This window comes from Anser brachyrhynchus, assembly GCF_964034855.1.
Source record: "Anser brachyrhynchus genome assembly, contig: SCAFFOLD_145, whole genome shotgun sequence".
Lineage (NCBI taxonomy): Eukaryota > Metazoa > Chordata > Aves > Anseriformes > Anatidae > Anser > Anser brachyrhynchus.
In genome coordinates this window covers 229,551-243,690 of record NW_027663621.1, presented here as the reverse complement: position 1 = coordinate 243,690, position 14,140 = coordinate 229,551, and the positions used below count along the sequence as shown (strand labels likewise).

Genomic DNA, 14,140 nt, shown 5'->3' with positions numbered 1-14,140 from the left:
GCTGGAATCATGGTTATTTAAATTCATAAAGGAAGCTTGCTTCCCGAACCTGTAATTGAATTAAGTTCTGACTCGTGGTTTTTTTTTCTTGTTTGCCAAGAAGACTGCCATCTTCTGTTAGTCATGCCAGATAGTCCATTAGCTCTATCAGTAGAGGTCCCAGATGCTAAAGTGAAAAATCGCGTTTTGGTGACATTCCAACCATAATGTTTTTGTGCATTTTTTTCTTCAAATACTGCTGTTTTACTCTGTGTTTTCATTCTGGGCCTATCAGATGCGACCTTCAGTTATTTTCTTTGATGAGGTAGATGGCCTCGCTCCTGTGCAGTCCAGTAAACAAGACTCAGTCTTGTTTGGTCTCAGTACTTCCTTTATGAATGGATAGGGGACGTATTTGCATTTGATTGTTCCCCGGATCGGTGGTAGTAGTTTGAGTCATAATTATTTTCTTCTTTATAGTAATTGTAGCAGCTTGAAACACAGCGCTAGAAGTGCTTTCTGCGACTTTACTGACTGAAAAGCAAATTTGATGACTGATGAGACTGTCACAATGAAAGTTTGCTCAATTTTAGAGAAGTTTTTTGGAGAAAAAAGATCTGTTTCTGGATAAATTTTTCATTCCAGTGTTTTCCTCTGGGTCATTAGGTCTCATATTTTGGAAACTTATTATAGAAGGTATAAATGCCTTTACTTTCATTGCAGGTTCCTATCAAAAGTTCAGTGTAACAAATTAAGAAATACTGGATTTCCTGGTTGAAAATGCAGAGTGTATATTACGTAACTGTACAATACTTGAAAGTTTAGCAAACAAGAAAAGTATATTAATATATGGGGGGTTTTGAGGGAAGACTGTTTTTTGTTTGTTTGATTTTTGGTTTGTTTGTTTTTGTGGGTGTTTTTAAGGAAAACTTAGGACAAGCTAAAATGCGATGATTTTGTTTCCATGCTAGAAAAGAAATTTTCAAGATTCATACTCGTGACCGGATCCCTAAGCCACCGCACCTGTTGCTTGATGAGCTAGCTGAGAAATGCATTGGTAAGACTGAAAACAAAATGGATTAATGCTTGTGACTAAGTTCTGAAGAATCTTAGCTTGTGCCAGGCAGTACCCAAGCTCTTGTGCCTTTCTGCACAACTAGTCCATGAGTCAGCTGGCACGCCTTCGTAGCAATCAGGTGCTTTCATCTATTTATTTTTGTTGTCGTTCTTCATGTTGTCTGAGAACATTGAATGGTTTTGGGGCATCTTCCTCAAGAGTACAGTTTTGATAAGGGGCCTGCTTCTGCTTAATAAGCACAGGATATCAGGCAGTGAGCAACATAACAAAACTTCCCTGCAGGGCGGTAGCACTTTCAAGTCCCTGTTAACCTGTTTAGTTTTGGCATTACAAATTCTTTAAATGTTGCATATTGTAAACCTGGGCCTTGACTAATGTAACATTTGATTTTTGTTTATTAAGGTAATGTGGTGCAGATATAAAATCCTTATGTGCTGAAGCTGCGCTGTGCTCTGTGTGTCGACGCTATCCTCCGATCTATGCAAGTGGGGAGAAATTGCGACTAGACGTTAATTCCATGAAAATAAAAGCAAAGGCTTTTTTTATGGCTCTGAAGAAGGTTGTTCCAGCTTCAAACAGGATTGTGGCTTCACCTGGACAAGCACTGTCACCCATTTTTAAGCCGCTTTTTGAAAATTCAGTAGCGAATATTTTACAAGCCGTGCAGAAGACATTCCTGCATGCAGAGCTTGCGCTAAAGAAGGACCGACAGCAAGGTATAACCGTAGCATCCACTTCTTTAAAATTCTGCCAGAGCGAAAGCTTGTGGTTTGTGCAATCAGCATACAGAAACCTTCCAGACATAGTGATGGTAGAATTTTATTATTTGCATGTGCGTGTGTTTATTTTGGGAATATCTGGAATATAATGCATAGGTTTTATTCTGGATTCTAAACTGCAATGCCAAATAGAAGCTCTGAATGACCCAACACCCGGTAGAGGACTATGCGTTCTCTGCTAAAGCATCCTGCTTCTGACAGTAGCTAAGACAATTAGCATTTGTAGAGGTTGACTGAAGGTTTGAAGTATAAGGCGCCTCTTTTCCTTTAAAAATAAAAACTCCGATACGTGGAGGGGAAGCATTTTTAGGTTGGTGTTTTTAATTCCTTTCTGAAGAACATCGGGACCAGGATACAAGTATAACTGGTTTAAGCTAAATATTGTTTTAGCTATCGTGATTTTTCACCAGTCTCCTAATTTAAATGATTGTGGAAGCAGAGAGGCTAGGGGATTGGTAATTGCGCTCCCGCTCTGCTGTCTGCCTTCTATCTTCTCCTTCAGTGATCTTTAAGGAGCCTTACGTAGAAGACGCATTGGTCTCTCTGTCAGGTCTCAGTAGTCCTAGACGAATGGAATTCTGTGACCATCACATCCTTAATCCCCGTGTTTTCATTGTGGGAACCTCCTCCAGAAAGAAAGGGTCTTGTTTTTATAGCTATTTAGCAGCTACAGAAATTGTTCCTAATCTTCTTTATTCTAAGGGGGAAAAAAAAATCACCAACAGAGTAGCGTACCTTATACATACACATCAGTGGGACATAAGACAGCTTTATTGAGACTTGTGCCATCTCCTTAGATCTGTGGTGGGATGAACTCTAGGAAGTAGCATTGTGTGTGTGCCCTCAAATGAAGCAATGGTTTTGGCACTGATTTAGAAGCTGTATTAATGCAAGAGAAAGAGGCACAGGCTATTCAGGAAAGTTAACAAACCTCTTTTGTCTTTCAGACAATTTAAATCCTATTTTACAAGATGATATACTTGACAGTGATGACGACGCATCCTCAATCTCTGGAGATGAACTACCAGATAAAATGCCTGACAGACGAGAGGAAAAATTCCTCTGTTTCTGCAGGTAAAGAAAGATGGGTCCCCATTATGTTTACATTCTTAGGACTGCTGAGTCTTTGTAAACAGTTTCAGCCGTTAAAAGCGTGAGGGTTGGTCGAGGAAGGGGGAACATCAAGTTTGTGTGTTGAAGGGGTGCTCGGTATTCTCAAGAAGAAAGTGTGAAGGGACTAAAGTTCTAATGAAGTAAGTTGCTCTAAATGATCAAAGTGAAAAGCCCAGGCTTCTCCTCCCAAGCCAAAGTGATCCGCAGACTACTAGAACATGTCTACTTAATCCATGGCATTCTTTGAAAGACTCCAGACCACATAAACGTGCTGTCTGTCCTTTCAGCTAAAAATAAGCAACTTTCTGGATTTGTGTTGCCACCTTTTGCCCTTCTGTTTTGCAGGACTGCTAAACAAGTAGTGAATTCTGTAGCAGAAGGAAAACTGAGAAATGGCTTGTTAAAACACCTTGAGACAAATTCAAACGGTGTTTTTATTTGTTACCATTAAGCCACCAAATTGTGTTATCTTTTGGCATTTTAATGTGGAAGTCACGTAAGCCCACGGTTGGAAAGTTAGATTATGTTGTCACAGTCGCGTCAGTTATTTTTCTCACTTTCTGTTGCTGTGCTGTCCAGGAAATGTTCTGTCCTTTTGAGCAAAGTTAACTCTCTAGCATCCTTGATTTAAGCCAGTAAAGGTACAGCCTTATTGTAGTGGAAAAAAAGCAAATGCTTCTCGCAAATATATTTCCTAGTAGGAAAGCAAGATTGCCAGGCTATTAATTTGCAGTCTTGGTTTAGTAACGAATAGGAAACAGAAGGGAAGAAGATGAAACAATTAGAATGACTGAATAAATTAACTGGAAATCTTACATGTGTTTAATGTACCGCTGTCATTTAACCAATCCAGTTGTGTGCTGCTTTAGATACGGCCCACGTGGTTCAGCGCCCACATCCATTTTTTTCTAGAAAAGCTGTTCTGCTCCTTTCTTGCTACCTTCTCCAGTAACTAGGGCCACATTTCGGCTAAACTTGACAGATGTAGAGATCTCTCGGGTACTTCAACTTGAGACCTTCTGAAGACTGGTGTATATGGGAAGTGATGAGATCCAGATTGGTGTGTGCTGAGAGAGAAAGTTGCTGTGCTCCCCCATATCAGGTAGCAGATCAGGTGTCGTCTGTGTATTTGGTTAGACAGTCCATGTGTACACTTGAGGAGTCATTACGTAGCCCAGCCAAATGGACAGCAGACACGATAGAGATGGGCGGGATTTCTGAGGGGGAGTAATGGCACAAGATTGTAAGAAAATGGGCTTTGATAGTCTTCCTGATCACAGAACAGCTTATTACTTGCTGGAAAATGGAGATTATTTGGGGGGGGGAGGGGGGATGGGGAAGTATATAGGAAAAGTACTTGGAACATCTGTGTGTCTATTCAGCACCTCATTTCTAAACTTGTTTTCTTATGACTCTTGTTCTAGGAGTGCTTACTACAAACCAACATCGTGTCAGCCTCATCTGCTAATAGTAGGAAAAGCAGGATATGGCCAGGTTTCTTATTTGGCACCCGCGGTGTTGCATGCTTTGGAGAAGTTTCCCATTCACACCCTGGACCTATCCATTCTGTTTACTAATATTGCACCGCCAGAAGAAATATGCAGAGTGGTATGTTCTTTTCTTTTTCTTCTCATAGGATTCATTGACTGTATGTAAAGGATCAATTGAGTTGCAAGTAAGGTAAGCAAAATTCATTGGTAATGGAGGTGGCCTTGTTTTCATGTGCTGTTATGTTTGCTTCTGTCTGAAAATCCACTTTTCTTTTAGAGAAAAGCATAAACATTATGGATGTTGTACACATCCACATTTTCCATACCGAATTTTACAGTGAGGATGTTGCTAGCAGCTCAGGAAGCTGGGAGGTGCTGTTAATAGAGCTCTGTCTGTGGAAAGAAATGCTGGTCTCAGTGGGATCCAGAAAGTAGTTTTCCTTGCCTCATAAGACTGTGTGCTCTCAGTAGATGGCTCTGTATCAGACTGCATGTCGTGTACTTTTTGTAGCCTTGTTTTTTATTCTGTTTGTAAGGCAGCTAAGGTCTGGGGCTTCTGTTTGTTTTGTTTTTACATGTACATATACAACTTGTGCTGTTGCAGTATGTGCAATCAAAGCATTAAAATTCACAAAACGCTTCATTTACAAACTGATGTGGTTTTAACTCGAAAAAATAAACATAAGCAGATTTGGTGTTTTTACATTTAGGCAGGAAATTGTTGTTTGACATCACCTTTAGTAAAAACATTTGTGAGCCATACAAGTAAGGACAGACCCGTTACATGACTGGATAGTTGTGTCTTAACAGGCTACTCTACGTGTTTTAGTTTTTTTAGTGTTTTAGTTTTCTTCTCCAAGCTTTCCTTTTCGCTAGCTGATCCAAAATGCTCAGAAGACAGCACCAGCATAATTTGTGCAAAATATGCAGTGCTTGAAATGTAAATGACAAAAAGATATTTTTACTGAAGAGATTTCTTCTGCAGTCTGTCATTTCATGCTGTACTGGGTAAACTGCTAATAATGCAATTTAGTAGAGAATTGAAACGCTTTAATAAAAAAATCAGCTTCTTTCTTCATATCATAGAATCATAGAATCATAGAATATCCTGAGTTGGAAGGGACCCTTAAGGATCATCAAGTCCAACTCTTGACACCGCACAGGTCTACCCAAAAGTTCAGACCATGTGACTAAGTGCACAGTCCAATCTCTTCTTAAATTCAGACAGGCTCGGTGCAGTGACCACTTCCCTGGGGAGCCTGTTCCAGTGTGCAACCACCCTCTCTGTGAAGAACCCCCTCCTGATGTCAAGCCTAAATTTCCCCTGCCTCAGCTTAACCCCGTTCCCGCGGGTCCTGTCACTGGTGTTAATGGAGAAAAGGTCTCCTGCCTCTCGACACCCCCTTACGAGGAAGTTGTAGACTGTGATGAGGTCTCCCCTCAGCCTCCTCTTCTCCAGGCTGAACAGGCCCAGTGACCTCAGCCGTTCCTCGTATGTCTTCCCCTCCAGGCCTTTCACCATCTTCGTAGCCCTCCTCTGTACACTCTCCAACAGTTTCATGTCCTTTTTATACTGTGGTGCCCAGAACTGCACACAGTACTCGAGGTGAGGCCGCACCAGCGCAGAGTAGAGCGGGACAATCACCTCCCTTGACCTACTAGCGATGCCGTGCTTGATGCACCCCAGGACACGGTTGGCCCTCCTGGCCGCCAGGGCACACTGCTGGCTCATATTCAACTTGCTGTCAACCACGACCCCCAGATCCCTCTCTTCTAGGCTGCTCTCCAGCGTCTCATCGCCCAGTCTGTACGTGCAGCCAGGGTTTCCCCGTCCCAGGTGCAGGACCCGGCACTTGCTCTTATTGAACTTCATGCGATTGGTGATCGCCCAGCTCTCCAACCTATCCAGATCCCTCTGCAAGGCCTTTCCACCCTCATTCGAGTCCACAACTCCTCCAAGTTTGGTGTCATCAGCAAACTTGCTCAAAATACCTTCTATTCCTACATCCAGATCGTTTATAAAAATATTGAAAAGTACCGGCCCTAAAATGGAGCCTTGAGGGACCCCACTGGTGACCGCCCGCCAGCCTGACGCAGCCCCATTTACCATAACCCTTTGGGCCCTGCCCGTTAGCCAATTGCTCACCCATCGTATGATGTTTTTATTTAGCTGTATGGTGGACATTTTGTCCAGTAGGATCCTATGGGAAACCGTGTCAAAAGCCTTGCTGAAGTCCAAAAAAATCACATCAGCTGGTTTCCCTTGGTCCATCATACGGGTGATCTTATCATAAAAGGAAATCAGGTTAGTTAGGCAGGACCTACCCTTCACAAACCCATGCTGGCTGGGACCAATGACTGCTTTGTCCCCCAGGTGCACCTCAATAAGTTCGAGAACCATCTTCTCCATGATTTTACCAGGCACTGACGTGAGACTGACAGGCCTGTAATTGCTAGGGTCTTCTTTCTGACCCTTCTTGTAAATCGGCACAACATTTGCCAGCTTCCAGTCTACTGGGACCTCTCCAAATTCCCAGGATCGTTGAAAAATAATTGAGAGAGGTTCCGCGATGACGTCCGCCAGCTCTTTCAGCACCCGGGGATGAATCCCATCCGGACCCATGGATTTGTAGGGATCCAGGTGGAGTAGCAAATCCCGCACACGTTCAGGGTCGGTTGGGAGTTTGTCATCCCCACTGTCCCGGTCCTCCAGCTCAGGGCACCCTGGGTCCCGAAGCCCATCATTGGCATTGAAGACAGAGGCAAAGAAGGCGTTAAGCGTCTCTGCTTTGCCTATGTCATTGTCTGTGAGGAGACCTTCCCTATCAAGGAGCGGCCCTATGTATTCTTTAGTTCTCTTTTTTCCATTCACATATCTGAAAAAGCCCTTTTTATTTTCTCTCACAGACACAGCCAGCTTCAACTCTAGGTGTGCTTTGGCCACACGAATTTTCTCCCTACAAACACGAACAGCATCCCTGTATCCTTTCCATGACACCTGGCCCTCCTTCCAGTAGCGAAACACTCTCTGTTTCCGCCTAATCTCCATTAGAATGTTCCTGGTCAGCCACGCCGGCCTCCTGCCCCGCCTGCCTGACTTGCGATATTTAGGAATTGCCTGATCTTGTGCTTCTAGGAGGCATCGCTTAAAGAATGACCAGCACTGGTGGACATCGAGGCCTTCAAGAGCAGTTTCCCAGGGGACCTTGCTGACTAGTTCCCTGAGCAGCCTGAAGTCCGCTTTCCCCATATCTAGGGATGAGGTTTTGGTGGCACTTTTCCTTCTGTCACCGTAAATTTTGAATTCAACCACTTCATGGTCGCTATGACCAAGGCGGCCACCAATCACCACATCTCCCACCAGACCCTCCCTGTTTTCTAGCAACAGGTCTAGGAGGGCACCTTTCCTAGTTGGCTCCGTTAGCACCTGCACCAAGAAGTTATCATCTAGGTGCTTCATGAACCTCCTGGACTTGCTCGTGTCAGCCGTGTGGCACTCCCAGTTAACGTCTGGCAAGTTGAAGTCCCCCATAAGGACAAGGGGAGTTAATCCCAAGGCCTCTCTTAGTTCTGTAAAGAATAATTTATCGGCGCTATCGTCCTGGCCAGGCGGTCTGTAATAGACTCCCACAACGACATCCCCTTTATTCGTTCGTCCCTTGATCCTTACCCAGAGGCTCTCAACTTCGCCATCGCCGACCTGAAGTTCCACACAGTCCAGCCCCTGCTTCACATACATCGCCACCCCACCACCTCGCCTACCCTGCCTGTCCCTCCTGAAGAGCCTGTAACCATCTATTGCAACACCCCAGTCACAGGACTCATCCCACCAGGTTTCGCTTATGCCGATGATGTCGTAGTTGCGGGACTGGGCCAGGACTTCTAGCTCATCCATTTTATTCCTCATACTGCATGCGTTCGTGTAGAAGCACTTCAGGTGTGTCTCCTTACACTCAGCACCTTGTGGATCTGCCCGAAGGACCTCACTGGCACACAGCCCCTCTGATTCTAGCGTACCTTCCCTTAGGTCTTCACCGGCGTGCCTGGTTTTAGCCCCTTCCCCCTTCGACTCTAGTTTAAAGCCCTATCTATCAGCCCTGCCAACTCCTGACCAAAGATCCTTACCCCTCTCCGAGAGAGGCACATCCCATCCGGTGCCATCAGGCCCTGTGTAGCATAGACCTTCCCGTGATCAAAGAACCCAAAGTTCTGCCGGTCACACCAGTCTCGAAGCCACGAGTTTATGTGAGCAGCACGCCTTTCAGCTTCGATCCCCCCTATTGGAAGGACAGAGGCAAACACAACCTGCGCCCCTGATCCTCTAAGTAGTCACCCCAAGTCCCTAAAGTCTCTTTTGATCGCCTTCGGACTTCTCGTTGCTACTTCATCGCTACCAGCCTGAAAGACCAGTACCGGGTAGTAGTCAGTGGGCCGTACCAGGCGCTTGACTTTCTTGGCGAAGTCTCTCACCCGAGCCCCAGGGAGGCAACAGACTTCTCTGCGGGTTGGGTCCGGTCGGCATATCGGTCCCTCTGTCCCTTTCAGAAGGGAGCCCCCCATAACAATAGCCCTTCTTTCTTTTTTGAAGGATGATGTGGCAATGCGATGTGTAGGTCGCCTTGTCTTAGGCGCCCCCTCCAACTGGGACGGGTTTTTATCTACTTTGTCATTCGGGTTGTCTTGTTCTAGTCCTTCATATCGATTATTTAAGGGTAGATGAGAAGGTGAGGTGGGCAGAGAGAGGGCTCGCCTACCACCCCGAATAGGCACCTGCCTCCATTCCTCCCCTTGATCTAGGTCTCCTCCCGCTGCCTGGCAGGAGGAGGGAACCTCCGTCTTCTGCATAACAGGAGACGCCTGTGCTGTGGCAGGCTCGTGAGCCTGCCTCAGAGAGGGTAGAGTGCACCTCCACCATTCAATTTCCATCTCCGATTCCCTGATGCTCCTGAGCCTGTTCACCTCCTCCCAGAGCACCGCTACCTGGCTGAGCAGTTCTTCAACCTCGGCACACCTCCCACAGGCATACCCACCACTGCTGTCGGAGACCGACAGAAGGCTGGGGCACACTCTGCAGCCCAGGACCTGGACGGCTGCGTGTTTCCCGGATCCCTCCGTCTGAGTAGCCACCCTGGTGACCGTGGCTGGAGATGCCGCACGAGATGCGGAGGCCACGGTTTTCTGCCTGGTTGATACCATGGTCAGGTTCTACGCAAGCAGGTTACAAGCACCGAAGGGAGAGGCAGCTGCAACAGAGCGACGATGGGTCCCCGCCCGCCCTGCCCGCGCTCACTGCCTCGCTAACTGCCGCGTCACTCCCCCCGCATCACTCCCTGTTTGCCGGCCCTGGTCGCCGCGCTCCTGGTCGCTCGCGCTCCCTAAGGGCTGCCTTTGAACGGCCGGGGGGAGGAGCTGTCGCTGACGCTGCTGGCTCCGCCTACGCCTCGTCAGCCTCCCTCACGAGGGCTGCCGGTGCCTGGCGGCTCCCTCACGTAGGCTCGATGCCCGAAAAATAGCCCTGCCTGTCCCGATCCCGCGCTCCGCTGCAGCACACGTCTGCCCCAGAGCCGGTCGCCTCAGCAAGTCGAGCCAAATATGAGCCAAAGCTTTCTAAGCTGGAAAGCCGAGATCCAGTTTCTGCTTAAGTAACTTTGAAATCAATTTATAGTTGTATTCCTAAACAAACTGTAGTAAAAGTACATGCATAACTTGGATGACTTCTGAGCGTTTACATTAAAGGAAGGTGTTCAAAACAGGAACAAGCTGTTCTCCTTCTGATTATTTTGTCTCAGTTATTGGGGGAGAGAATGGGTCTTACGTAGGTGTGTTTATTGTCAACTGCTTTGAAAGTGCTTAAGTTTCCGCAGCAGTTTGTGTGCTGGTTCTAAATTCCTTCTAAAATAAGTCTTGAAATTCCTTACCTCCCTTTTGATACTAGAAATTGAATAATGGAGGAAACCCAAGAAGTGCTAGCTACTTCAGACACCTTCTTTTGGTACAGAAATAAAAACTCAGCAAAAAGCCCTCACTTGTCTACTGAAGCCTTTCTCTTCCCTCTATAGCCATAAAGGTTCTAACTAAAGGGCAGCAAGGCAAGTAAATACAAAGTAAGCGATCTTGGATGTGGTGAATGCCATTACTTTATCATTGCACAATCCTTTCATTGAAATGTAATTCTGCAGGTGTTTCTTAAAGGTGATATTTGAACTTGCCATGCTAAGCTGTGAAAATGTAGCCTTTTAAGGCCAAGAAGATAACTTCAGTTTGTCTTCTTCAGGTTATTAGTAATTTTAACAGGTACTCATCTTTTTGGAATAGAGTATGATTTCTTTGTGGCCTTAAATCTGAAATGTTTTTTCTCCTTCTGCTTTCGATCCAAAAATTATTTATTAAGGAATTTGGAGAAGTTTACGAGTAAGGAAGACAGAACAAAATTTTTTGAGGACCTAACTCTAAATGGAACTGTTAAGCCTCCGGTAAAGAAAGCAGGTGAGGATCTAAGAAGTACATCTAAAACCCTCCTAACTGAAAGTTACTAGCTCTTTGGTATTTTCTTTGCTGGTCATTTTCTATCGGTAATTTTTCATCTGCTTGTATTTGAGTACTGTGAATTGGCTAATTTTTCCTGGTTAATTGAAGTTCGCCGGACATTGGAAGTCCTGCCTGTAGCATCACCAGCTGAGCCTCAAGAGCCGACAGAGGAAGAAGTAGGACTGCTGGAGGAGGAATTGGAGGATACGTTGCGTGAACTTAGAGTTTTCTTAAGGGAGCTTACTCAGAGACTTGCCACTGACAGACGTTTCGTGGAATTTACAAAGCCCGTTGACCCACAGAAGGTAAACAAGCGTTGATCTGTGCGTAGCATCTTATCTGTGTGTACTTGTAATTTCTCAGTGTTTGTATTTCTCAGCATTTTGGGGAAGGAAGGTTTAACTTTGTTTTTAGGACTGCTCTAGTGCACTGTTGTGATTTTGCAAGAAGCAGGCAGGGCTTTTACTTCTGCTGACTCTCCAATATCTGTGATTGGATTATTCGCTGAAAGCCCTGGTTTCATTCTAAACCGTCAGACCAAATGCCACCACGGCTTGCTCATGAAAAGGCTTTGATATGTAGGCATGTTAGAGCACTGAAAAGCACAGAGATCTTTCTTTATAATTACAAACAGTATTTACAGGACTATGTTAGTGAAGTCTGAAGCTCTTTATTGGACTGTCAGTTTCTGTGGGAACAGGAGTAGAAGCAGCAGTTTGTAAAAGAAGTTTTGAGATTCTGTTCTCTGTTTCATCTGGAACTCCTCAATATGAGATCAGCCTGAAGTGCTGTGTGTTTTCTTTTTCCTCCCATTTGCTGCTTAGGTCCCTTTTTCTCCTTTCATGTATTCAAAAAGTCTAAACTAGGGGCATATACTTCAAAGACAGATGTAACTGGAATATGCCCGCGTATCAGCAAAGTCCTGTTCACGTAGGCATGCGCTGACTTTTCTTCCCCTTTCCTCCTAGGTTCTTGAGGTGTGAAACATCTAGACAAATACATATGTCCTCATGCAAACTAGTCATTAGGCGCCTCTTACGGTCTGAGTAAAGAAATGAGCACCCCTGAGCCCAGTTATCTCATTCTAAAGCAGATGCCTGGAATAGACGCCTCAGAGGTGCAATTTGTGCGCCTTTTTCTCAATGTCAACGACAAAGAGAATGTCGGATGGCTTACTCAGATTTCATTGCTGTGATTTTTCTGAAGCAAAGTGAAATGACTCTCCCACCCCCGGTGTTCCTTCTCTACTATGCTTCTGACCTCCCTACTTCATTTTTTCTTCTCGTAGCAGCTGTAACGCCAGTTGAAAGAGCCCTTCCGTTTTTGAGAAGCGAAGTGGTTAATTTCAGCATCTTCTGATGCGTCACCACCCTGGAGCACCCAAGCAGCTCCCTGCAGCACCTGACTCTCTCTCTGCCTGGACACACATAAGTATCTTCCTGGAGCACTCAATCGTTAAGAACCAGGCTCCTGCCCTGGAGCGCCCAAGCTCCTCCAGGGGAACACAAGCACCTCTTTGGGCACCTAAGCATATCCCCAGGAAAACCAAGCACCTCCTGATGTACTCAGACACCTCCCCAGGGGTGCTTAGAATCTTGCTGACTCACCAAGCATCTCCCTGGAACACCCAAGGTCCACACTGGAGAAACCAAGAATGGCTGTGGGGCCAACAAGCAACTCCATGGATGAGAGAATCAGAGAAATGTGGAGATGCTTGAGTTCCCTGGGAAATTCCTGCCTGCCTGAGTGAGATGACTGTGGCATACAGGGAATTGCTAGAGCCTGCGGCAACCAAGCACCTCCTCGGGGCACAAAAGCATTGCTCATAGCTATCCCAGCATCTCCATAGGGCATGCAAGAACATCCTTGGAGCTCCCAAGCACCTCCCTACAGCCATCGAGCACCTCCCAGGAGAAGACACACATCTCCCTGGGATGCCCAAGGATCTTCCTGGGTCACCCACAAACCTCCGTGGACTCCTGGAGCCCCTTGGTCTGGCACACCGCATGTCTCTGGGGCACTCAGGCATCTCTTTGGAGCAACAAAGCATATCCAAAGGGTAGACAAGCATCTTCCTTGAGGAGCCAAGGACCTCCCTGGGGTAGCCAGGCATTTCCACAGGGCACCCAATCATCTTCCCAAGGGAAACAAGCACCTCTCTTGAGGCAGCAAGCGTCTCTGCACAACATTCAGAAATCCCACTGCAGCAATCAAGTATCTCCCCAGGCGACAGAAGCATCTCCGTCAGGACATACAAGCACATTCCTGCAGAACCCAAACATCTCCCCAGAGCATCCACGCACCTTCCTGGAACACTCAAATAACTTTTTGGGACACGTAAGGATGTCACCGGGGGATCCTAAAATCTCCCACAGTGTCCCCAGCATGTTTCTGGACCACCCAAGGAACATTCTAAGGCACTTTGCGTGTCCCTGAAGGCCCCAGGAATCTCCCTGGACCACCCAAGCATTACTGCTGGGCACCCAAACATGAATATTTGCAGGACCCAAGCAGTCCACAGAAGCAGAAAAGCATTTCCAAGGGCACACAGGAATCTCCTATGGGCACAGAATGGCCTGGGGCACATAATCATCTCTCGGGAGCACCCAGGAATTTCCCTCCAGCAATGGAACACCTCACTGGAGAAACCATACATCGCCCTGGGTCAGTCAAACATCTCCCTAGGTACACAAGCATCTCCCTGGGGAATCCAAGCACCTTCCTGGAGGACCCAAGGAGCTTCTCGGGGTATGCAAGCATTTCCCCATGGCCCCCAAGCACCGCAAGTGGCACCTAAGCACCTCCCTGGAGGCTGCCACCATGTGCCTCTGGGTCACAAGCTCCTCCCAGGAGCACTCAAATATCTCACAGGGACACGCAAGCATCTCCTGCATGTCACATACTCCAAGATACTCCTGCATCTGACTGGAGAATCCAACCGTCTCCCCAAGGCTCCAAAATACCACCTGGGGCACACAGGTATCTGATTGGAGATGGGAAGCACCTCCCTTGGAACCCCAGAGCTTCTGTGGGGTGCAGGAGCCCCTCCCTGGGTCATTCAAGTATGTCCACAGGGCACCCAAGCACGTAAGCATTTTCCTGGTGGACCCATGCATCTCCTATTGGCACTCAAGCATCTCACTATGGATGCACTGAAAAATTCTCCCACACCA

The 14,140-nt window shown here is 46.5% G+C and overlaps 1 long non-coding RNA gene across 4 annotated transcripts; it reads left to right on the top strand.

The window, feature by feature from the left end:
* The first annotated feature begins 711 nt into the window (after nt 1-711).
* LOC308187140 lies at nt 712-12,334 on the top strand. Of its 4 annotated transcripts, none has more exons than XR_013944480.1 (7): nt 712-1,036; nt 1,460-1,773; nt 2,784-2,910; nt 4,374-4,629; nt 10,831-10,925; nt 11,076-11,272; nt 12,256-12,334. It is a non-coding gene; the product is annotated as an uncharacterized lncRNA (long non-coding RNA). The 4 variants fall into 4 exon arrangements; XR_013944481.1 differs by having other exon boundaries at nt 12,259-12,281; XR_013944483.1 differs by lacking the exon at nt 12,256-12,334 and adding an exon at nt 11,936-12,205 and having other exon boundaries at nt 713-1,036.
* The last annotated feature ends 1,806 nt before the right edge of the window (nt 12,335-14,140 follow it).